This window comes from Chroicocephalus ridibundus, chromosome 1 (assembly GCF_963924245.1).
Source record: "Chroicocephalus ridibundus chromosome 1, bChrRid1.1, whole genome shotgun sequence".
Classification (NCBI taxonomy): Eukaryota; Metazoa; Chordata; class Aves; order Charadriiformes; family Laridae; genus Chroicocephalus; species Chroicocephalus ridibundus.
In genome coordinates, this window is record NC_086284.1 from 26,600,625 (window position 1) to 26,626,403 (window position 25,779).

The following is a 25,779-nucleotide window of genomic DNA, read 5'->3' on the forward strand; positions in this document are numbered from 1 at the left end:
TTTCAGGTAGTTGCAGAGGGCGATAAGGTCTCCCCTCAGCCTCCTTTTCTCCAGGCTGAACAACCCCAGCTCCCTCAGCCGCTCCTCATAAGACTTGTTCTCCAGACCCCTCACCAGCTGAGTTTGATAAATGGTGTTACTTTCCTTGTTTTATAGTGATTTTATTTTGTACCTGGAAATTCCAGCTGAAATGAACCTGTTGTTCACTAGATGCTCGGAAAATGAATGTCTGAGGTCCCCATGACATTCCTGAGCAGCAGATAGAATAAACCTAGTCAGGGAGATGGCAGAGGCAAGGGGACTTGCCTCAAGACACTGAAATGGGATGGCACCGCATGAAACACAGCCTAGGTCTCTTGAATCCGGGACACTATCTGGCTCTCTGTAGACATCCACATGGACAGACTCACTTTCACAATTACAGGTTCTAGGGCATGGAACAGAGGGAGAAGAAATCAAACAAGATCCCTTCCCTGGGCGGAGAGGATCCCAGATGAAGTCCTTTGAGTGCCATTCTGGTACAGAATGCTTTTTTAGCTTCTGTCATGTGATCCTGTTGCAGTTACAACTTCCTCAGAGCATCCTCCTTGGCTTCCTCTCTGCCGGTCTCCTCGTCCTCTGCTCGCCCCACTCCTGGGCAGAGGCTGATGCTGTCTGGACATTCCTTGGGGAAATGAGCTTCTCTCTGGGACGGCATGCTCCCTTTGGAGAAAGAGAGGGCTGTGATTATTGCTCCCAGAAGAACTAGAATAGTTCCTTACCCACAGCAAGAAAATGTTATTTTGGGGCAAAAGGGAGCTGTAATGTTTTCCTGTTACAGTAGTTGGCAGCATTTCTCTATAGCCCAAACAGTTCTTTCTTAATGGGATCTTTACTCATTGCTGTCTGTTTACTAGAGGGAGAGAAGTATATGAACAATTTTGGAATTAGAAACAAAAAATACTGTCAGTAAGATAGGCTTAAACCCTGGGAGCCCAATAGTGACCGAGCGAAAGAACAGCAGAGCGTGACCCAGAACCAGGAGCCTGGGCTGAGGGGAAGCCGGTGGCTAGGTCCAGAGAAGGGTTGTACGGATGGTGATTTTCAAAGGATAAGCTATTTGGAATAGATACAGTAAGCACATCACTTGCAGCTTTTTCTGGGTTCATCCAGATGTTTCAACTTAATAAATTTGAGTGATGGCATGGAGAAATGGGAACCAAATGAGTTAGCTGAGACAACTGCGCTTGGAGGCCGAGGTAGCCGAGTGAGCTGATTGAAGACATGGAGCTGCATTTCAGGGAAATGCATAAGTTAGGCAGCAGCCTGCCTCTCCTGCAGAACTGATTATAAGCCATCCGATCACCCTGATTTTCCTCCTATTAACATCTTGTCTCTAATCCCCCTTTGCTTCAAGGGAAGGGTACTGGAGAGGCTGCTGTGGGTTAACCCTGGCAGGACTTGTCGTACTCTGTAGCTTCACCTTACAGTGGCTTCACAAACCTGGCACACAAGGGAGGAACGAGCTCTTGCTTCAGGGAATGCCGGAAGGGCCGCTTGTTCAGCTCGTTGCCAGTGCTTGCCTCTATTTTCCCTTATCGGTGTGAGCTCTAGGTCTTCTCCACAGCTCCCCATGCAGCTGCAGCCCTGGCACTTCACCAGACGCCCTCCTCCAAGCCAGGCACCTACCACAAATACACTGTCTCATCAGGAACAGACATCAGCCCTCAACTAGAAGGGAAGCCGCTTGATTTTGGGCATCATTTTGTTCCTCGGAGAGAGTGTTGCCCGTGTTGTGGCACCGGTGGCTGACACAGCCAGGGTATAAGCTGCTCTTGTAGCTGTAACCACGGTGTAGGAGGTGTTAAATGTAGTGCATGTGTTGCACTGAACACGTTTGAAGGTTGGGTGCATAGCTGGATGGTAAAACGGTAAACACCTTAGGCCTAAATACCACAGGAAAACCCCTCACTTACATGTATATCAGATGTGTTTTCCTCATGGCACCATTCTTTAACAGATGGCTGTTAAACCCCTTTTCTCTGTGTTCAAAGGAGCAGAGGAATGTTTGCATCCCATCCCAAGGCAGCTGCCTGACCTGACCCCCCACAGCATTTGGGGAGGTTTGCAGGGTACCGCAGAAGCCCACAGCCCATTGACGCCTGCCAGCTGAGTCCTCATGGCCATCAGAAAGCCCAGTCTTACGCTTTCCATCTCAGCACATCCTTCACTGTCTCCTCGGGCCAGCACCAGCATCCACCCAGCCGCTTGGACGGCCGGTTCAGCAAACTGAGCCGACTGAAAATTAACCCTACCAAAAGAGAAAGAAAAAAAAAAAAAAGAGGGGAGGATTGTACCGAGACCAATCAGCCCCCGGCGCCGCCGCTGACCCTGCAGCCAAAGGAGCACAAGTGTCAGGAGAGGGGAGAGAGCTGCCTTTTGGCTGGAGCCCAGCTGTAGGTCAGCTCAGGCCAGTTGTGAAACCGCACGCTCGCTCAGCCCCCGAGCTCGCCGCCAGCCGCCTGCCCAAGCCCTCCCAACCTCGCCGTGGCAAGCTTCGCTGTTGGTGTGTGTGTGCTAGGGACCATCCTTCAGGGATCCAGGTACTTCTGCAGTTCACGCCTGAGACCTCGGAGGGGTTAATGCCCGTTTTCCCAAGCAAGAGAGGAGCAGATTCTTAGCGCGTGTGCACTGCGAGCGTGATTTAATGTTGTCCCATGAGAGTAAGTGCCTCGGGGCAGAGCTGGGTCTTGTTCTCCTCCAAAGCGGGAGGCATAAATAGTTAATAGAAGAACAAAAGAGGACAGCTATGCCCGGGTTTACACCAGGGAAAGTGAGAACACAAATTAACCTTATGGCTTGCCTTTGAAGAACGATACAAAGTTTTGGATGTTTTTTCAGCAGCGGTGGTGTTGGGCTATAAGCAAGGCAGAATTTATAGGAAGAGATAAGGTCTTTTACTAGACCAGCTGACCGTGTTGTAGAAAGCAGACACCCTTGCAGACACATAAGCCCTTTCTCAGGTCTGTTTCAGATTTGAAGAAGAACTTGTGTCTCTGAAAGCATGTTTTGCCTAGGAGATAGGTTGGTCTAATAAATCTCTTTTCCACAAGTCTTGCCCCACTGCTGACTTAAGGGTATTCTTCAGGCAGAAGTTTCAGCTTTTTAAAAATGAAGCTGTTTTCATCTGGGCATCCTATCCCTGGTCCTGGAAATTCAGTTCTCACCCTTGAAACACTTAACTCATAGACCCACATTGCTAAAGGCACGTCAGAGGCAGGAGTGCAGCGCAGGCAGTTACACACTGAATTAATTCTTCTCCCTTCTCCCCCCCTGCCAGGCACGGCCACGCGCCATCTAGTGAAGTAACAAAAATCGCTGCCTGACGTAGCATGCACATGTAGGTTACATTTATTAAGCCATGAAATGATGCCTACTGAAGAGCAAGTTATTTTTTTCAAATGCAAATTATTTGTTTTAAGGTAGCTGTCCTAAAGAAAGGGCCTGTGCAAGCCTTTGCTGTTATGTGAACTGGGGTGTCTGGGGACCACTACCGTGATGGGATAGATACAAGCAAAAGACAAGATTTACAGAAAAACTGCTTCATACATGTTCAGTAACCTTGAAAGGGCCTGTAAGGTAGATGTTGCCTAAAAAACTTATCTTAGTAAAGGTAGTTACTGTTTTAAAAGTAACTTTATTACCCTGTAACTGCGACATAGAGGTGAACTGGACTCCTTGCTCCTGAAATCCGGATTCCTCCCACGGGTAAGGCTGCAGCCTGCGCCGAGGAGCTGAGGAATCCCTCCGAGTCCTTCCTGCTTCGGGCTGTCGCACTGGAGCTGCAGCCCGTGCTACAGGAAGCAATGCTGAGCACACACCCTCCCATTGTGCTTTATGAACCTTACCGAGGCAGCAAACACTTGTCTTTTGTCAGCGAATAAAGGCAGAGAGCGTAAGACACAGAAGATTTATAGGTGGAACGTCCCAGCGCCGCGCGCTTGGATTTACCCTCACTCAAATCCCATTTACTTTAATAGGAATGTTGCTGCTAAAACCCTGCATGATGCATAGAATATTTACCCCATAGGGAGCAGATAATCTGGGAAGTAACAAGGTGCCATTTCCTACTGAATGTGTTCTCTGACTATAACCACATGTTAATGGTACAATTTAGGGCCATGCTAGACCAAGGCGTCTATTCACCACTTACCAGCACAGTTAAGCTGTGCCGCCACGTGAACTGGGAAGGTTCTGTTCGCTGTCATGCTGGTATTTGTCAGATAGGAAGAAAAAAAAAGAAAAGAAAATTAAGATACCAAAGACGGAACATCAGGCTTCCTTGTGTGGCTTTCTTTTCTTAGTTTTGTTTTGTTTTTTTTTTAATCCTCAGAACAAAACAATTTGTTTATTAGTTTGTTAGATTTCTGTGAGCGCTGCAATGGTGCTTCTCACAGGTGGCCAACACAAATGGCGTGGTGGCTCTAGAGACCACGTTAAGCATGGCAGCAGGATGCTGTGTGTCAGAAATTCTGTCTTCCCTTCCGAGACCAGCAAAATGCTGCCTAGACCTTCATTTTACCAGGATTTTTCCCATTCCGGCATGGACATCAGCAGATTTTATTCTGTCCTTTGCAACGTAAAGCAAAGACAGGAACTGAGTTCTCCCACCATGTCACCCACCTTGCTCAGCTCTGTACGAGGACACCTCAGCACAGCTTAAAAGAAGCTCCGAAGAAGCCATAACGCCCAGCGGTCCCCGTGAAACCCATCTCTTACTGCAGCTCCTCTCTTCCCCCAGCTAAGGCTGTACTTGACTGACTCTCCTTGTCGGCGGACAAGGAGACGCGGTTTTGGATGTGTTAATGAGTGCGTTGGGAGGGATTAGCCGCAGTCCCTCACCTTGAAATGGCTTCAGCTATGATTTCTTATGGAAATGAGGGTCTGTGATCGCATGGGCAGCTGTATACATGTCTCAGTCTCTGCTTTTCTGCGTATCTGCCCTTCCCCCACTAACTTCTGAATTCACTGACCAATTTCAGCAATCTGTAACAGAGGAGTAGCAGTCTTAAAGATAATTAAGTTGCTAAATGTTCATTAAAGTCCGCAGTGAACTACAGGAGAAAGAATTTATTGTCTTTTAAAATAACAATGTGGCTCAACACTTACTTGCCCCAGAGAATCCCCGCCGGGGAGGATATTATGCAAACCCCTTTTTCCTCCCCACACGCGTGTTTTAGCAGAGCGGGATCCAGCCCTGAAAACTGCAGTTTCTTCCTAGATTGTTTCGGAGGTGGGGATCCCAGATATGTTATTCCATAGATAATTAACGACCAAGCACTAATGAATTCCTTCAGATGCGGTGCAAGGCTCAGCAGAGAGCGTGCCATAGCATCCTGCCAGAGGAAGCAGCTCATTCAAAACTCTAATGGGATCGCTAGCCGTGTTACCGAAACGGCCAGAAATCATCTAGCGGGATTAGAAGAGTTCGTTCTGATGTGGTGTACGTGGTAGCATCCAAACCCTTTTCATCAGGTCTTCGCGTCAAGCCTAGGGTACGCGTTGTGGTTCACCCATTTTGTACTCTAACCCCATCCATTTTGTGCAGATGGCTCCTCTGTCTCGGGCGGCAGAGGAGCCGCTGCCATACCCAGTTGCCGGTTTGCAGGGGGGAATCCTCTCACTTTTGCAGCCCTGCCCCACAAACACAAGTCCCAACGCACAGCTCGAGCAAGTGGGTGACATTGCTTCTTCGGGAGCCCAAAACCCCTCGTGTCGTGACACAGAGACGGGGTGGGGGCGACAGGCATTCCCTGCTCATCCCTGAGCCGAGAGCTACCACTTAAAACAGATGTCTGCGTAAAAAAGGCCCCACACCTGCCAAACCACCAGCCTCAAGCTTCCTTCCTCGTTTCTTCAGGCCTCAGAATAACAAGAGCATTTGTGCAATGTGCAGTGCGCCCTGTGGTTTTTTTCTCTTCACCCTGAAGACATGCTATCTCATCTCCCCGGAGCAAAAGATCAGCCAGCCAGCCTTACGAGATGGGAGAAAAGAGGTTAACAGTGAAGCAACGTGTGCTTTGCTCAGCTGGCTGCGCTTTTCAACACACACACACACACAGGAAAAAAAAAAAAAAAAAAAAAAGGAGGAAAAGCGTGGGTCAGTGTTGCAGACCTCGCCGGAGAGGCATTTGAATCTGATAAAAACTACAAATGCCTCATTTGCACGTATGCTGCGGCACGGCCCCCTGAGCACTAAACTAGAAAAAAATCCGTTAACTGAAAAGTCATCTTGAATCGGAAACTCTCAAGGGTTCAATTTTAAACTACGGCGAGAATTTCGTGTTTTAGTGCTGCTTTGCTTTTGGTTCCTGTTTTTGCTAGCGTTGAGAAACAAGGTGCCTTAGGAAGCCGCGTGGTGTGTAACACGCAGTATCAGCCTGTATACAGAGGAAGGAAGATGATGTGGCAGAACATTGTTGAGGAAAGATCCTGTTTGTACAGGGAGCTGGAGAACAGTAAACCAGAAGAACAGAGCAGGGATGCAGAAAGACCAGAAATGAAAGGAAATCAACCCAAAAATGCGCGTGAATCCTGTTTGTGTGCGAGAGCCCGCTAGAGCCGCTGAAACAATTTAAAAATCTGGTTTATTTGTCTTTTCTCGTGTTTCCTATCCTGTAGTGGAGGGGAGGAGAGAGGAGAAGAGAGGGGAGAGGCACTTGGTCGCGTTCCCCTGCCCGTGTCGGTGCTGCAGCAGTTGGGCACGTGTCTCCAGCAGCAGTTGGGTTTGCATCAAAACTGCCAGAGCCCACCAAAAGTTTCTTAACAGTAATCCCTAGCTACGGTTTATCCCAGGAGTGCTTGGTTTCAGGAACAACTTCGGAAAAGGTCCCTAGACGGGATTTTTGGAGATGCATAAAAAGCCTTCTCTTAGTTTATTCCGTGAAATAATTAAGCGACTCGATGAGCTTCAGTTCCTGATAAACATTTGCCTGTTCTGCAGATGCTGCGTGTGTAACAGAGGGAAACTACTTCCCTGCGATATACACCCATTTCAGATTACGTACTCTTTTGTTCGCCTTTCTAAAGCACAGCCACTTAAGGTCATTACACTCTCTAAATAAGTCTCTAATAAGATTTTTGATAAACCCCTATCAAAGTCATATCAAACATCTCGATAACGGAGCATCTTGTCTCTGCAACAGGAGCATCAGCCCGTGAGTAATCTGGGTGGTGCTGTAGCAAGTCGTTGTGTTTTTTTTTTCTGAATTGATTCAACAAACGGTTTATGGTCAAATTTAGAGACCAATACGTGCACAACGGCAAAACCCTGCATCCAAATACAAGCATGTGTAGTTCCTTTTTGCTTGTATAGAACCTTCCTGCGTTGCTGTGAGCAACTTTGATCTTTGATACAGTGACCAGCTTCCTGCAGTAGGCGGAAGAGACATTCTTAACTGTGTCTGCAGCCTGCGCCGAGAATTTATCGAAGTTGCTGACTCCTCAAATTCAGGCGAGCAACGCCACAGCGCACATTATAAATGACCCTTTTCTCCTGGCCCGCTGGCTGTAAACAAGCTTGATGCAAATTTAGGCAAGGAAAGCACCATGCCAAGGTGTTTATTGATTTCTTTGTGCTGTGACTCGGGTTGTTTGGGTGGACCCCGTTACAGCCCTCTATAAAAAGGCAATGCATGAAAATGCCTCCCTCGTGAAATTAGCAATAATTTTAATTGTAACAAGACAGAGACGTTCCAATGCACATCAGAACCTTCCTGGACCCGAGCAAAGAATAACATGATTCTTATCCCAAGGCACCCGAAATGCGGTCAGCCAGTGCTGAGTGGGGAGGGAATCACAGGCCCGGGAGAAAAGAAAGCGGTCAGGGATGTTCTTCTAAGCATTGAGACAAGCCTGTTTCCTCAGGTGATTTCCACAGGGAACTTGCCTGTTTTGAGTTTTTCTGTGGCTCATGAGTGACATCACTGGATAATTGTGGTCACTCTACTGGCAGGTGCAATATGGGATGGGCAAGGGGAAAGCAAAGGGGGTTAAAAACCCTCCCTTGTTTTAGATACCTCGTCTCCTGCTCCTCCGCGATGTGGCTGGCACCACTCACTCTCTGTGCTGATGGGGTGAGAGGAGGTACTGGAGACAAATAAAGCTTTTGTGCACAGCTGCAGCACGGTGCCACGGGCTCCACCAGCTCTCTGCCAGGTACGATTGGATCCCCTACGGCTAGGAGGTCCCCAGCCACAGTTAGGTGTCATATGGCTAGGAGGTCTCAGGACTGTGAGGCTTGTGGGCAGGTCTGGACTCCAGGCAGCAAGCTCTGCCTTCCCACGTGGCTCACGTATGAAGCGGGAGTAGACCTGTTCATATCAGGTCTGTGTGAGACCTCCTAGACATCTCATCTCATGCTGGGGACATATGCCACCCCAGCATGCCTGCAGTCCCTTTCACCATTAGCAGTAAATCACCCAACAGCCTACAAGGCAGCAGCAGTGCTGCAAATTTTAAATGAAAAAAATGCCCCAGCATGCTTCCCAGCCCCAAAGGGCTGATATCTGAGTATGCCGGGTGGCATCCCAGGAGGGATGGGAGCTGTGGACACAGACTTCAGGTAGCCATCGGCACCAAGGTTCGTATCCGCAGGATGTGGGTACAGGCACCTGAGAGGACATCAGGGAAGGCTTGACCAGCTCTACCTCTGCTGCTTCAGTGTTGACTAGGCACATTAGAAGCTTCATTGTGGTAAGGAAAGTCCTCTCTTCTTACCGTGTTGGTAAATTTGTGCAGCCTCTCTGGGTCTGTATGATGCGCGTCTGAAAAGGAAACGGGAAGGAGCTGCAAATGGAAATTTCAAGCCGTCAGCAGTAGAGCAAACCCCAACCAACTTCCCATAGCACGAGTGGAAAACCCAGGCCGTGCACTTCAGCTTCAAGTGATAGGAGATGCTGTGCTTTACAGGGAGTCTTCTGAAATCAGGAGATACTGTGGAAGAAGTGACTTTCTCCTGGCTGTATCTGCCCCAGGAGAGGGGACGGGCTCAAGTCTGGGTTCGAGCATCCCCTGTCACAGCTCTGCCCTCTGCCTCTGAGCCCTCCCTGAGACACTGTTGCTCCGGGCTGGCCAGCCGTTTTTCTTTGGGGGGTGGCTGTGGGAGGGGAGCTTCCCATATGTAAGAGCTCTGCTGTGCCACTTGCTGATGGGCGAGAGAACCCCCCCTGCTCTGTTTTTTTCATAACATAAATCACAGTGTCCAATTTTTCTTTAGCTTCACTAGAGATGTACCAGAGAGAGTGTTGGCCCGTAATGGTATTACGCATGTCCAGATGCCACAAAAACACACGTGAATAGAGCAGGGAAAAAGCTTAACATCTGTATTGTCTAATTTTTCTGTACACCCATCACCCCAGTTGAGAAATGGTCAGTGTGAGCAGATAGTGCACAGAGGAGTATTCTTACAGAATGTACGCTCATCTCCAGTTAATTAGTTTCTCACCCAAGGACTGCTGAGTGTGTTATCTTGTCCCAGGGAAGAGCCACTCCCACCAGCAATATAATTTAACAAAAACTACGAACCAAATGAGTTGTCAGCCTCCAAAACCCTCTTACCAATGGGATTCTCATTCCCTGTGAGGTGTGGTTTTCAGGTGGGCACTTTGGGACTCTCGGATTACTTTGCTAGGCTGAAGGAGCTTATGCAATACCTGTGTATCTGTAAGTCGATATAAACCCCTCTGAGATTTGCCAGAATAAACATTTTAGCATTGAAAGTGTGCAAGTTTTGCGGACTTGCAGTGTCCCACCCAGGAGGCTGTGGTGCTGGACTGCATTAATACAGGTAAAGGCCTCCTGCTGTGCACGTGCGAAGAAGGGCGAAAATGTGATTACCTCACACGGCTGCGGGTTTGTAAATATAATTTTCTAAAGCTGTGAACTCCCAACGCTAGACTTGGTGTAAGGGAAGCAGAGGGGATAATTTCCCTTGGAAAGGCTGGATAGCTGAGTAGGTGTTCTCTTGAACATGCTGAAAGTAAGAGAGCAAGGGATGCTGCTGATCAGAGTGCTTCGCGGTCGGGAAAAAGGGAGCGGGCATTTTCAGTCCACGGGGAGATGGATGGAGAGAGGACCATACCAGAGTACGGGAAGGTAGGAGCTCCATACAGCCTTGCTACCGGGCTTGTTTTCTGTGCTAGCGGCCCGGGGAAGTGGTAAAACTGTGAGTGGGACAGTAAAGGCTGTAATCCCAATTCATCATTTGTAGCCTGCTCGTGTCCAGGCGGACACATCTCTGCCAGCCTTCTCAGATACAGCGAACTGCTGCATTTCACAATCATGGGAAGGGCTCGCCAGCTGCACGATCCAAACATTTTGAAGTGCAACATGGTGCGTTATATTAACTTGGTTCAGACAATCAGCTTTAAACATCTGAATCTCATTTCTTGATGCTAATTCCTCTTGCTCAATCTTTATTTCAGCTGTGTGGAATTCTCAGACCTTTCTGACCTCGAGTTATCGTTTCCTGATGTTTTATTGCTAAGTCATTGAGGTTTCAGGGAGGCTGATGTTTCTAAAATGTGCACACCTTTGATGGTACGCATGGCCGGCGTGTCAGACCGAACTTTTCGTATGCTTTGTATATATCACTGTCTCCACTGCTGCGTCCTCTGCAGTTTCACCGACGGGCGTGCTTATCTGCATGCCCCATGGATGCAGTCCTCCTTAAAATGTGGTTATTATTTAAGGCTTTTCAAAAGCTCAGCCTCTGCACACTACAAAACTCGATCCGAGCCTACGTCCGCTCTTGTCACTCATGTACAGGTTCCATCTGTTCCCCTTTTCCTCTCCCGTTACTGCTTGCCACATCCAGACCACATGCTGCTTATACATTGTACAATAGACATTTCTGCACACACACTTTTGAAAATGTGGCTCTTAGTGCTTTATTGTTCACATGTGTCTTGTTGCTTAAGGCAAGTTTTATCAGTAATGATTTTGTTGTTTACTGACACGTAGAAGAAAATAGGGTACTGTTCAAATGTGACTGGAGGAGAGGAGAAGGGCCTTTGATACACCAATTACACAATTTCTGCCAGCTTTCTGATCATTCCCCCCTGCCACCACTTCCCCAAATTCTGTAGTTGCCCGAGGATAAAGCAAGATCCTAACATCACTTACAGCAATGTAAGGGCTGCTCCGCTCTGCATGAGGCTGCTCCATGTTGGTAAGGATTCACCAGCACCTCCTGCGCTCCCGTGTCTGGTGAGGAGAGGGGATGGGACCTTCTACCACTCCTTGCCAGCAAGGCAGCCCTAGCTTCTGCTTTAGATCTCCTTTATAGGTCCCCAGTAGCACCTTTGCATTATAGCTATATTCTTCCATTTGTGAAAAAAAAAAATCCCTACAGAAACTTCTTCTGGAAGTGAAATCAGTGCTAGGAAGGTCTGTGAAGATGCTCCTCTTGCAGGAGCTGAGCTGACCTCTAGCAGCTACCCCAGCGCGCGGACTGGAGCAGACCCAGAGGTATGCAATGACTAGGGAATTAACGCAGGCAGATATCCTGGGAGCCGTCTCAGATCTTTCCCGTCACACCTTGCTCCATACCTGTGGTGAGACCAGAGTATCTGCAAACAGATCACACTGGGTGCAAATCCCAGTAATGTTCCTGGGTGTCTGTAGCGGGGATGGCACAGAGCCCATTGCACTGGATTATTGTCACGCGGGGATTTCCCGTACCAGGAAAATCCCCAGCTGCCCAAACCCTCTGGTTTCCCACCTGAAGAAGCCCAGGACCTGCCTATGGTGCTAATAATTTCTGGTACTGGGGAAAGCAAAGGCTGCAGAAACCCACATATGGTAGGAATAGACCCAGTTTCTGTCAGAGACTCGTCCTGATTCAAGCTTTCCCTACCGAAGATGGTGTCTGTTTCTGACACGGAGACAGTCTGCTGCTCCCTTCCCAAGAAGAGAGGCGAGGAGCCACACCGCTCAGCTTGCATCCCCCACGTGCAACCAGGCGCTGCGTGCCTGGCACTCCGTCTCCTGGGCACGGCAGAGGGCACACTCTGAAGTGCTGCAGAGCTGAAGGCAGCAGCCTCTTTGGGGAGGGCTGCTGAAAAGAAGACGTGAGCCCAGGAACATAAAGACCCTTCCACTTCTGTCTATGGACTATAGCCATGGCTCACAGGGTCTCTTATGTCTCCCGTTCCACCCTGTGGCTCCCATCCCAACCAGTCCCCTCTACAGGTCAGCAAAAGTGGCACGGAGCCCCAGGGTCTCTTTCCCCTGAGCAGACATGGGCAGGAAGAGCCAGCTTTTGTTTGCACCAAAATACTCATCGTTTTCAGATACAATACGCTGAATATTTTGTGTACTGCCCTGTACCAAAGTTTGAGGCCATTCATCGGCCAGAGGGGAGGCGCAAAGGATACGAAAGCAGAGAACAGAGCAGAGCTCCTGGCAAGCTGTTGTAGATTAGAAGGGTGGCAGGTAGGAACAGAGATGAAGCAAGCTCTTAAAAGAGGTATTCAGGAGAAACAAGGGCTTTAAGTGACATTTGAGTATGGGAAAGAAATCAGCATCCGTGGTTTCCATTGGTGTTCAGAGTGCTAAAAGCAGAAGTGGTTGCTGGAGTCTGAACAGGAATCTGAGGCTGAGCTCTCAGCTTCCTCCCAAATTGGATGAGAAACTATTCACTTGATTTACAGGCTCACTGGCAGAAGAGGTCTTATTTTATAGAATTTTTCTTTTTTTTTTTTTTTTGGAAACAAATTGCTTTGTGAGCGGTGGAACTAATGGCACTTGGTTTCCTGTGGATCTGTGACCCTTGCTTCATAGTCGCCTCCCTTCTCCCCCCTCCTCCTATAATAAAATAGCTGCAACAAGCCCAACTCTTCCCCTCCCTATGTGCTCTAAGACTCCTTGTTGGGCAGCAGTCAGGTCCGTACGTATTGGTTGACCAGCTAATACACATGCAGTCAGCCAGCGTGCACACACTCACTAGCCAGTTGGCTGCTGGCCACATTTCTCTAATTAAGGTCTCTATCCCTCACCCAGCCATCAATTTGCACAAATTTTAGAAAGGAAATCGATACCTTTTGAAACTTCTACCTTTCTGTCCTACGTGAAATCAAGGTAAAAATTATTGATGGAGCCGGACAGACAGATTGAATCTGAACTAAAAAGGTTCTGTTGCATTGGCTTTGGATGTACGTGTAGGATGTCAGTCCAGGTTCTGGAATTCATTTTTCTCTCTCTCTCTCTCTCTTTTTCAGCTATTTTTACCCTGGATGTGTTCTGCGATTTGTTTCCCACACAGCATTGAAACTGGCACAGCTGAGGGGTGAGTGAGTGGTGGGAGAGGGGAAGGGGAAATCAGGGGATGCTTATGTTGGCGCTGAAAGAAGGGCTCATCAAACGATAGCCTCTCAGATCTGTGTAACGTGGAGTTCCCACACCGCCCCACAGAAAAGTTGTGAAGATAAATATATTCACAAACTTAAAATGCTCACATATAGCGCAAAAAGAGCTAGAGAAATCAAGGCATCCTGTAAAAAAACCCACCAGAAACAGTGGCCAGTTTTGAAATGACAGAACGTTTTCTGTCATAGTTCAACATCCCAACACTGCCCACATTCCTGTGTGTACATCTCAAGACATCCCTCTGCGTAGAGTCTCCTAAGAAAAATCCTTTTTGTGGCAGCCCAGTCACTGTGCAGAGTGCACATCGACTCACAGGATCCATTCTAGAAACCCTGATGAGTTACCATCCATACAAACCTAGGGCTTGGAAGAACAGAGGTTTTATCTGGAAAATACATAGGAAAAAGCTTCTTCTTGACCATTAATTTAGAAAATTAGACCTCTAATTGCACAGCATTTCTTTTCTTCAGTTAACTATAGATGATTATAATGTGTGAGATCTGCCTTTTCCCCCTGTGTTCTGTTTAACGCTGTTTGTTAGACATGAAAGGAAAAGAGGATTAAAAGGGAGAGATGGTATCATAAACAGCCCTTCAGGGTAGGTGGGAAAACAACAGTAACTCTCTCAAACAGAACACAGGGATGCCCTTAGGAAAAGGTTTTGAAAGTGTCCTGCATTTGAAAGTTAATGAGTAAATAGATCTCAAACATTACTTTAAAGACTGACAATGCCAGCTTTAACATCTCAAGCATGCACCACAACTGAGAAGAGACAAAGGGAATTTTTAATGGGCAATAAATGGACTAATATTTTTGGATGCAAAGCGAAAAGTGGGTTAGTTCTGATGGGATGTGGGTTTGTTCTGTACTTCCTGACACAGTGGCTTTACTGTACTTGGTTTGTTTGCCTTGCACTATCTTTTGACGAGGCACCACTTTTTCCTTTAAATAGGAAAAAAAAAGGTGGTCTTAGTAAATAATCCTCCTTTGAGCTACGGTAAATCCATTGGATTGAGAGTTTGATGGGTTTTGGGGGTTGTGTAAGTATGTGCCAGTCCCTCTCACCGCTATCCTGTGATGCCTTACTTCTCATCTAGCTCAGGTTGCTTGGTCATCTCTGCCCCTGCAGTGCTGCAAGATCACCTTGCACAGACATCCCCATGCTGGTGAGAGGCTGGTGCGCGGGCAGCAGCACCCCCTTCCACCAGCACTATTAGTCCTGCTGCAGGCATGCTCCCCTCGAGTCCAGTGGATCTCAGCCGAGGTCCCAGACTTGACATCTCACTTTGGAGCAGTCCCATACTGTCCCATACTGTTGCACTTCAAATGAAGAAACTCTCCGTTACTATGTTCCTGGATGTCAGGCATTTTGGAGGAAAGCTGGTCTTATCTAGAGCTTTTGTATAACTTCTGTCATGGCCTCCTGACCCTCAGGGTCCTCTGCACATGGCTGTCATGAGCATTCAGTAGCTACAGTGGCTTCCAGAAGGAGGACTCTGCCTTTGTGTCCACAGGAGGAGCCCCAGCAGGAACTCACAAAAGCAGGTCTCCCTTTCCTTCACCCAGAGCTGGCTCAAGGCATAGACGAAGTCACCTCCTGAGATGTCAGAATTCCTATTTTGCTTATGCCCGGAGAGACAAAAATGGATGTTCCTGGTGTAAACAGCTGATCTGTGCCTATTGCCCTCAGCTGAAGGGAAGATGCCCAACCCCTTGTCGATTCCCAGAAGTCCATGGAGGGCAGAAAGAGCCACTACGTGGGGAGGAGGAAAGGGAAAAGGAGTGATCGTGCTGGGGAAAAGGGATGTGAAGGATGTATAGGTTGGAACAGAAATGTTGTGTTAAGGGAACTGGCATCAAGCAAGGGTTGGGAAAGGCAGGGAAGGAGAGAAAGGAGAGAAAGGAGAAGGAGAGACAATCCTTATTTCCAGCCAAATGCCAAGGCTATCAAAATCCCTGTACATCTGGGTATGCCTTTACCTGCCTAGAATCATTCAAAACCCCACTGATGTTCTCCAGACCCTTTACCCACCCAGGCTCCCCAAAATCATATCTCCTATTCCCAGATGGCTCTCGCTTATCCTCACACCTCAGAAATGCATGGGCAGCTTCACAAACCTTCTTCCTACCCCCCATGTCTCCCAAAACTCCTCTGCCATTACCACAACATGGAGACAGGCCTGCCTACAACAGTGTAAGATGCCAGCCTAAAACAAGAAGAGAGAATCATCTCCCTAAGCTTTAGACACCCAGACATGAATGGAGCACATGCCAGGCCCTGACAGAGCACATTAATAATACCTCCACCCCCTTATCACAGCTGCTTTCTGGCTCACTTACCCTATTCCTAAGGGTCAGCCACCACCTTCCAGTGCTTTCTCCGTTGATAAAAAACATGTAGTTTAACTTTTCTGCTCAGTCATTATGTTCTACCTCTTCCAGAGCAACTAAAATCACAGTCTGCTCACACCTTCATGCCAGACCCAGCCTCCCAGGGCTACAGGCTGTAGTCCTCTTTGGGAACCTCCCACCCCTCCCCCAGTGCTCGGCCTCTCGCCGGGCGACGTCCCAACCTGGTGCAGCATCTGCCCTCTCTGCAAGAGATGTGCCTGCACTCCTGAGTAGCTCACTTGACTCCCTGTCCCTGCAAGCTTCAATACTTCAACACTTGGACAGACAGGCTTGGCTCCTCTGTGTCCTCTTCCTTCCTTCTCAGCGTATTCTTCAGTCCATTCCCAGTCTCCTCCTCATTAGCTTCTGGGTTAGTCTTCCTTGAGCTTATCCCTATCTAAGTGACAGGCTGCCAAACAGGCACATATCCTTTCAGTTGACTTCCACCAGGGAATGCAGCTTTGAGCTGATAAGGGTATGACTGAGACCAGTTCTGCCCCATCAGCGGTGACACCATGCGGGTTCAACTCTGCTGTGTCTTCTCTTTACCCTGTGGAAGTTACCACCAGCAAAAGCAAGAACTGTGTTTAGCCCACAGATACATACCTACCTATGTACATATACAGACACATATATTTTGGCTCTACTGAATCCTGTCCAATTTCTGGCATCCTTCTGAGCAACTGGAGCATGAAAGTGCAGAAGGAAGAGGATACTGAGCTGCTCTATGTGTTTACAAGTGAGAGAAACTGCTTGCACCCAGCCCCAGGCACTCAGAGGACACCGCCAACTGGCACGAGGTTCTAGCCAAGCTTGTTGTGACCCTCTTTGGAAAAACTCAAGAGTTCAGCTTTCTTCTGGCTGATAAAGTCAGTATTGTGAAGAAACCAGAAATACTAGTCCTGCTCAAGAGCTGTGCTGCGCCCCAGGCGAGAATAAGAACGAACACAGGCTTCTCCCTCCAAATAAAAGTGAAACAATGAGGTATTCTCAGTGCAGCCCCAGATGGAAGGCCCTGCTCGATGGGGGTACATGCAGTGTGTGGCTCCAAGGGTGACGGTGGGAGGCTGGGGACAGGTGGAGCAAGGGAACGTAAACCCATCCAGATAAAGGGTTTGCTCATGGTGCAGAACCAGAGGTGCTTCAGCACTCTGCCTTCCCGAGGTCAAAGTTAGGTCATCTCGATGCCTGGCTGGATTTGACTCGCCGAGAACAGCATCGTATTCAGCACAAGGTGAAACACCGGGGAGAGGAACAGCATGGGCAGGTGTATGCAGACAAGCAGATGGAAAAGGTGAATGCTCCAATACTGTTATGGTAAGCATTGAAGAAAGAGGGAGAGTCTGAAGAGGGCTAGAAAAAAACTCAAAATTCTCCTTACCATGCATGACATCAAATATAAAGCAAGGGTAGGTCTGGGACTTTTCTGTGGGAGGAGGAAGCCCCTCAAGCTAAAAACTGTGCTCCTGTTTCCCGTCCTTATCCACTGCCCAAAGGCTTATGGCAAGCAGCAATACCAAGCGTGAAACACCAACCTTAGTGGATATCAAGTTTAGCAATCCCCAAATTCAAGCAAAAGCCAAATCCCATCACAGCTCAGGGGATGGCCAGTTTCCCAGCTTGTTTCCTGCTCCTTCTGTGCCTCGCCTCATGCTAAACATGGATTTATTCTTCAGAAAAAGACATTTGGACTAAACAAAACAGTCCTGTTACCACCCCTAAAAAACCACGCTCCAATATCCCTTCCCTTCAGTCCCCTCACTGCAGTGCGGCACGGGGCAAAGTCATCTGTCCACATGCAGGTGTCAAACTCAGATAAAAAGCTCCCGGGACTCCAGTAACTGTACCGACTGGGTTTCCACTGACTGTAATGGCCAAGCTGCGCTCCAGGACTCACTGACACCTCCCAAAACCCCTGTGGATGCACAGTCAGAGACCAAAAGCCAGACCTATAACGTGCTACAGAAAAATAACAGGCGTTGCGAGTGTCTCACACCCTGCCATAGCGGGGACTGTTTGGCAGGTATTTTAGAGTGAACACATCTAGACCCTAACTCTATTCCTGTCCAAAACTGGTGTGCGTTTTTCCTTGGACACCACCCAATCTGCACAGTTAGTGTTTTCCACACAAAAATGCCTGGTTGGTAAACTTCCAAGAAGTTCTATTTTTGATTCAATGAAGAATAGTAGCTTTCCATGGAACTTACTTTTTCTTTCCTTCTTTCCTCCTTTCTTTTCCCTCCCCGCCCCACCCCCCCCCCCCAAAAAAAAAAGTTTGCTCAAAAAACTGTACATTTTCATTTGGAAACACTACCTGGGCGCCCCATGGATGTCAGAGTTCAATTGTCCTGTTCTGCAGGAGACCGGATGGTTTCCCTAGCAGTCCTTTTTTACCTTGAAAAAATACAGAGGGGGGTTCCCTATCTTCACCTTTTCATGGAACTGTTTTTCCCTCCTCTTGAAGAGAGTGCAGCAAAGACTCTGCTGTAGACTTCTGAAAACTCACACTTTTTAACACTGTGCTGCTTCTCCAGAGACCATACGGTCACTCGTGACCATGAAGGATGAGGAGTAGAGTCACAGCTGTGGACATGTCACTGGAATCCAGCACTCCATGTTTGGAATAAAGATCTGCTGATGTGTGATCGTCTCAGGGCAGGAGATACGCTCAGATCTTGCAGGAAGCCTCTTATACTCCCTCACCCACGTTCACCTACTTCTGCATACGGGTTGTCCCACAGCCTGCAAATCATGTCCTTAATAGCTGCAATTTGCAGGAGCAGGCCATCTCCTTACCGGCTCCCATGTTCTGATACATTTCTGTACTTTTTTTGTCCCATTCTGTGTCTCCAGAGTCCTCAGTGAGCAAGAACTGAGGTTCTTCCAAGTCGTAATGATCCTCACTTGTTCACTCTCTCACAACAGAATCGCTTTGGCCAGCAGCCAGGGCTGCAATAAGGGCCAGGCACATACACGGGCAGCTGAAAAGCACCTCAGCTTTGGGAAATCCTGCTGGGCTGTAAAAGCTGCCCACAAACCCAAATCATATCAAGCGCGGCCTGTCTTGATAATTCTTTGGCACAATCCCCAAACTCGCTGAACTGCTTTTCCATACAAAGTATTTCCAGGTGGGTTATTAGGTCCTGTATCCCTTCCATCCTGTATCCTCTTGCGGTTGAAAAAGGCATTCCTTAGAACAAGCTATTTTTAAAAGGAAAACAAATATTCTCCTTTACATTTCTGGTTCCTCTGAACCAGAAGGACGCTTTGCGAGACACAAACAAACCGTTCCTGCCGAGTAGCGCGGGGGTCTTATCTCCCCACAGCGCCCCTGCCCGTACAGGACTTTCAGCTGGGGAGATAATTTATATTTTCGCAAGGAGATTGATGCTGGTACGACTACCGGTGTGAACAGTTACGCTAGTACAAAGGTGCCATACTCCGTTAAATCTAGTTTCCCTTCCTGTGTTTTTATAGCAGCATCACTGCAGCCACGGTTGAGTCTGTGCTGCTGTAATGGTACCGGAGGAGTTAAAAGCAAAGAGCTGAGCCAAACGTGACCCACAGCCGGCTGCTGGCCGGGCTGTGTGGGTCGGGGTGTGAGACAGCAGGAGCCTTGTGCAGGCTACATTGCCGGCACAATGCTGTTTTACGTGCGTGCATACAAGATTCATCAGCAAAGCTTAGCTTTGCCAGGAAAAGCTGCAGCCCCATGAGGACCTCACGGTGTCAGGCAGCAAAGCTTTGCTTGCTTTCTGCCTGGGAAGGCTGCTTTCCCTGCAATGAAAGAGGCAGCTAGTCCGTTGGCTGACCTACTGTTATTTTTACCCACGATGACAATCTAACTGGAACAGGATTATTGAAAATGGACCCCCAGTGTAAGACCTGCAGATCTATAATTAGATATTGCATGACAGAAGTGGGTAAAGAAAAGATAGGGGTTTTCATTTGGTAATTGTCAAAACAACTAAGTGGTTGGTTTGTTGATTTGAGTCTTTGGGGTTTCTGCCACCACAGAAAATGAAGAGAGGTGGAGACAGAACTGTACAAAACCCAGAGGTTTCTGTGAGTTAAAACAAAATGTTTTGCTTTGAGACGCTTTCAGACGAGATGATTTTGACACGTGTCTTTGGAAAAAAAAAACCAACTGTGACCAGTAAAATCTGACCAGGCGGTGCGTGATCTGGTTTTGACGCAGACCTGCTGGTGAGACCTCCCTCTCCAGGGCAGCCTGCCTCACTGCTGGCTGCAGGATGCACGCACTGGCCCGGATTTCTTTCGTACCACCACTGGGAAGAGGACGGTGTTGATGGGAGCCCTGTCAGCCACCTCAGCAAGACGATGCTCCAGCTGCAGCGAGGTTCAAGGGGCTGCACCAGTGCACGGGCGCGATGCGTCGGCGTGACTCAGGCTCCCCGTGGCACAGCCTTCCTCCCAGCATCCCTCCCCGGGCCACCTCCCACTCCTCGTGCCTTCATCTTTTTCCCGCAGACAGCCCTGCCAAGCACCGCTGGCGGCCGCTCAGAGTAGTGCCAGGCGCTGAGCCAAAGCTCCTGCCCTCAGCCCACTCCAGCTCAGCGCTGGCAATGAGACCCAGCGGGGCAGTATCAAAGCCAGTCTGGGCTGCAGAACAACCTGGGGTCTGTGAGGTCCTGGAAAAACTCCGGGCAGAGCCCCGTGCTCTTGAGGCAGAGCAAAAACAAGGCAGGAGCTGTTGCAAAGACGTTATTTTTCCTCCCAGTAGAGCAGCAGAAAGCCCCACCCCAGTTTCACTCCTCACTCCTACTTTATATTAAAAAACAAACAAGCCCCCCAAAAAATAATAAAAATCAACATTTGCTACTGTGTGTTGCCCTTGCCACCATGTGACCCGGGCATGTGATTAAGTTGTTGATACTTGTTTTTTTATAGGATCAAATTCATAGCTGCTGTAGAAGCCTGCGTAACGTGTCAGAGCAATTCTCTACCCTGGCAAGTTACACAAGCTGGGGAGCTTCTCCCTGCCCCAGGGTATCCTGCCTATCTCTGCCTTCTCCCTTCACCATGGCTCCTCCTCGCCGTCCTTTTGCAAGGGCATCATCGGCTGTACTCATTTTTTTAGGAAAACAGGCAGAATTCCTCTTAGCTGCACCGTGGAGCTTGGTGAGAGGCCCCCGCAACGAGGCAGTGATTTCTTCCAGCTTTTCTTCCCGTTGGAAGTGTTGCTTAAATAAAAGGGGAGGATGATCCTCCACTCAAAAAAAAAGGGAAAAACGAAAAAAAAAAAAAAAGAAAAAGAAAATAAAGACTGGGCTTGCCAACCTGCAGCCTGCTCCGTGTTTGGTTTCCGCTCGCAGTCTGCAGGGCTCTGCCTGTGCGGATCTGTTTAGTCATGTTGCGTGGCTGGACTGGATGGGGCTGTTTGCTCCAGGACCAGTGTTTGTTCCCAGCTCTCCTGAATGATCTAATGTTACCCGCGCCGGGGAGCCACTGTGTTGTAACCAGGCCCCTTCCCTCCTTGGCAGGCAGGAGCTCCAGAGGATGAAGGGGGCCATGCAGAGCCTTTGTAGGAAAGCAGGTAGGAAAGGGACACACCTTTTACTGAAGAGGTAGAAATAACCTTGTCCCTGCTTGTGTCTTTCTGTGCGGGCCAAGTTCCAGCTGCTTCTCAGGTCTCAGTAGTTCCTGGGAATAACGGGGCTGGCCCCTGCTTCAGTGACTGCCTTTGCTACAAGAAGAACGGGCAAGCCTTTGAGATACCTTCACAATCCTCTGCTGCTAGAGTTGGCCTGGGACCAGGCCAGCACCTGATCTCAGATGAAGCATTTACGATCCTGGAGCCCAGCCACAGGTCCGTGGCTCCACGGAGGCATGAATGGGAACCAGTGCTGCACTGTTTGCCCTCCGCACTCCGGTGAGGAAGCACAAGAGGTGTGAGATGCCCTTGTTTACCTCAGTGGTAATTATCAATTGCCACCTCACTGGGTTTTTTTGAGGCAGAAGGTGAAAGATATAGTGTCAACACTCCTGATCTCCTCAGGTTGCCCTAAATCTACGCGTGCTTCCAAGAGATGCAGCACACACCCTTCCTGGGATTTGACTGTAATTACAAACGAACTTTTTGTTCACCATAGTAGGTGCCAACCTTTCTTACGGGCTTTAACTGCTCATGCAGTTGTTCCTAGCAGCCTGGGGTGGCCCCTCCACTCCTCCAGGGCTCACTGCTGTTAGCTTGCTGGCGGTGCTTGTGCCTGCAGATGTCACCGTGCTATGGAGACACGGTTTCTGAAGTAGGGATTGGGTGCAACAGTGGTACAATGATTGCGATCTATGTCACCCCCATACAGAAAATGTCTCTCTGCCCATCCAAGGCCACTCTGCAGAAGGCAAATGCTCACCTTGCCATATGACAAGGGTACAAACTGCTGTTGTTTTACTCTCCCACTGCCCTGTGGTTTTAACTGGTATGTTAAGCCCTGTATTTCCCACTGGAAATAAACATGCTATTTTCCTATAGGCAGATTGTTTTATTTCTGTGAGACATAAAGCCTGGAGGCAACAGTGGACAAAGTGCTTGCTTTTCCTTTTCCCCTGTGTTTCCCCTCTTCTGTACTTTGTCACTCTGTCTTCCCTCTTCTTAGAAAGGTCTGTCTTTGATCATAACAATTTATCATCGCCTCTTTTCATACTGCCTGGATTTGAGTAAGAAAGCCATAGACTCCAAAACTCATTGCAAACTCCTTGAGTTGCCCCATTCTTTGTAAAAACATAAAGTGGTGTTAGTGCTTTTCTGTTTAAAAAAAAAAAAATTAAAAAAAAATCAGAGATTATATTTGGAAAAAGCCACATTGCTTTTAATAGTAGTTGAAACTGTCAGGACCAGCAAATTTCAGGCTTTTTGTTTCGTGCTTAAGTAGGAAATCAGAACATCATAGAATTCTTTGGGTTGGAAGAAGCCTTCAAAGAGCATGTGGTCCACCCCCTCCGCTGTGGGCAGGGATGTCTTTCACTGGATCATCCAACCTGACTTTGAACACTTCCAGGGATGGGGCATCCACAACTTCTCTAGGCAACCTGTCCCGCTGTTGGGGTGCCGGTCAGCATACATCACACACCCAAAATACATCTATTTATCTATTTCTAGTTCACTTAGTTTTGCTGTATGCCGGTCCTTTTCCTCGTGGCCTGTGTGAGGACCCAGTTGCTTCTCTGGGCTCTAGAGCTCTCTCCTAAGGCATGTTTGTCTGAAATTCCTTCTTCTCTCCCAAGGATCTCAGGCAGCTCACGTCTGGTTTGCATCGGAGCTTTTGTGTCTCTGACACAGGTAAGGGTCTCTGTGCCCTGTTCTTTTTGCTGAAAAAAGCCTGTGATATGTTTTGTTAAATCTTACTCCCATCGTTGGAGAAGGTTCTGTTTTGCCAGATCACCAAACCGTCAGCATGGCAATGCCAATTATCCACATGTCCCTAAGTAATTAACTGGATAGGGTTTGGGGTGTGTGGTATCACGAGCAGTCAGTATCATTCTTTGGTTTTCTCGGATCAGTATAGCTTGTTGTTGCTTGTTGAAAATTACTTTCTGCTCTTAACAACCATCTCTCTTCTCAAAAGTCTTCTTTTTCCTTAGCGATACCAGCAGGAAACACATTTGTGATGGCAGAGATATATATATATGAATAATAGGCCTTCAGTTTTCCAAATTTCAACTTAAATGTTGTCTGCTTTTTACATTTAGACAAAAAATTATCTAAAATATTTTGAGAAGGTCTGTCATTTTCTGAGAAACTCTGTTAAAAAATAATTTTCCTTTCCTCCCTTTTCTCTCTGCCAGTATTCTCTGCCAGGGGGACACATACGTGTCTGTTTTCTCCTTAGCCTGCAAGGCCTATGGGCCAGGGATTGCCCTTATACTTGTACAGCTACTGAGGGCAGAAGGCTGAACCTCTTCACAAAAGCCAGTTCAGCTGATTTCATTCTCCCAAAGCAACATCCACTCACAAAAAGAGAAAGGGGTGTTTTTTGCCGCTCTCGGATCTCTCCTGTTTCCCCATGAAAAGTCACGCAGACTTCTAAGCGAGCGAAGGCAGAAGCATCGAAGATGCTCCTCGGTCGCCGTCACGATTAACCCGAGGCTGTTGGCCAGGGCTGCATTTCACGAGCCCAAAGCTTTGCCGTGCAGGAGGCTTTAGCTGCAGTGAAGGGTGCTGCTTTAGAGACGAGCTTCCAGACTCTAAACAGCAAGTCTGTTGCAATAACTCTGTTGATCAAATAAAATTTCTGTTCACAGCGCAGAGCCAAAAACAGTTTTTGATTGCAGCCTTGAGGGGTATTTCTTGGCTCATGGTCGACGTTTTAAGCAATGTGTAGCTCTACAAGTCATTACCAATGTTTGAAATCTCTTCCTTCTTATTATTATCCTCAGAGATGTGGAATGAAGACTATTTACCTTCCCCTCATAGTTCATTATGATTATTAAGCCATAGAAATGAGGACATGTGCATAAGAGTTGGATATAGCAGGCCTGTTCTGGCTGTGTCAACATTATTTCCCAAAGAAGAGAGTATATTCAGAAATATGGCCAAGTTTTCCTTTTTTCTTCTCCTAACTGTATTTGTGTACAAAGATTTCAAGATTTCACAATGCCACGTTAAATATGCACGGTTTGTTGAAGTGGTAATACAAGGTGTCTCATTGCCAAGACAGTACCAAGACACTTAAAGAAGTCTCTTTATTAATAAACTGTTGCTTTATACCTACAGATTCCAGTGTCTGGTCTCACCTCTGCTTGCTGTCTCAGCTACCTTCCCCTCCTCACTGGATTTAGAACTATTTTAGCTTTTTCACCTGCCTCCCGTGGGCCCTACTGGCTCCTTTAAAATGGATCCTCGGGCCATCTCTGTGAAATAAGGAGCCACTGAGGCCACAGCGTAGATGGGCTGGTGTAAGCGCTCGTTGATGTGTCCACATTGTACCCACAGCGGCTGTTTCCCAGTGGGCATGGCCACGAGCTGGTATCTCCATGTGCTGTTGTGTGGTGCCATGGAAAGGTGGTGATGAGGGTAGGTGGGAAGGGGAGTAGATTTGCACTGACACCGGGTTATGTGGCAGCGAAAAAGCAAAACTTGTTCAGCCGACCTGGCTACACTGATCCTGGCCCTGGGAGCAGCTCAGGCTCTGCAGGCCACCTTCACTTCGTGCGGTATAGGTACATCCTGAAGTCCTCCGTGGCTTTCTAGCTACATGGTTGTGCCCCGTTTTCGAAACGCTCATTTACTTGAGACTTCCACACACTTACAGTGACATTCAGGCTCCTCTGTGCCTAAATCTCTTTGGAAAATGCGAATCACCAGAAGGAGTGGCGAGTTTCTTGTCACATCTAGGATCTGCAAGCATTAGTTTTTTTAGCCCCACTTTCAGAGGATGGGGAGATGGCGGTGGCAAAACTGCTGCTGTCGATGGCAGTGGGAACAGCGAGCTCAAGCTGGAATGGGTACGGAGCCTGAACTGTCCTCTCCTTCCCACAGCCTTTTAGATTTAAGCTTGGCAGGTCACTGGAGGAGCATCGCCACCTGATACGTTTGTTCTCTAGATGGAGAGGGCTGAAATTTCTTAGGCTATTTATCTGTCTCATTTCAGAAGTACTACATCCACCTTTAAATATAAACGAGATGTCTGCATAGCCCATGTGCACTTTCACGCTGTGCAGTTTTTCTCCTGAAAAGCAAGATTTTGCCTGCTCTGAAGAAAGTGCTTTTTCGCTCGACACATCAATTTGCACCTTCTTCCCATTGTACGTATCCTTTATCCTCTGCTTCCAGGTCACTGTGACACTACACTGGGCTCTGCAGGAGCAGGGACTGTCTCATGACTTGTTCATGTAGCACCTACAAAAATGAGGTTTTAATCTTACGCACGCATCCCTAGTATATAATATGCAATAAATTGGCATAGTGAAAATGGATAAACTGGGAACGCAGCTCATTGTGGAATTAGTACCTAATAT

General features: G+C 48.0%; 1 long non-coding RNA gene across 3 annotated transcripts in view; it reads left to right on the top strand.

Moving 5' to 3' along the window:
* LOC134514378 (uncharacterized) overlaps positions 1-25,779 on the top strand; it is a 60,267-nt gene that overhangs the window by 15,984 nt on the left and 18,504 nt on the right. For all 3 annotated transcript variants that reach the window (XR_010070719.1, XR_010070717.1, XR_010070718.1), the window contains exon 3: positions 13,260-13,327. This is a non-coding gene — a long non-coding RNA (uncharacterized LOC134514378). The remainder of the gene's footprint in view (positions 1-13,259; positions 13,328-25,779) is intronic.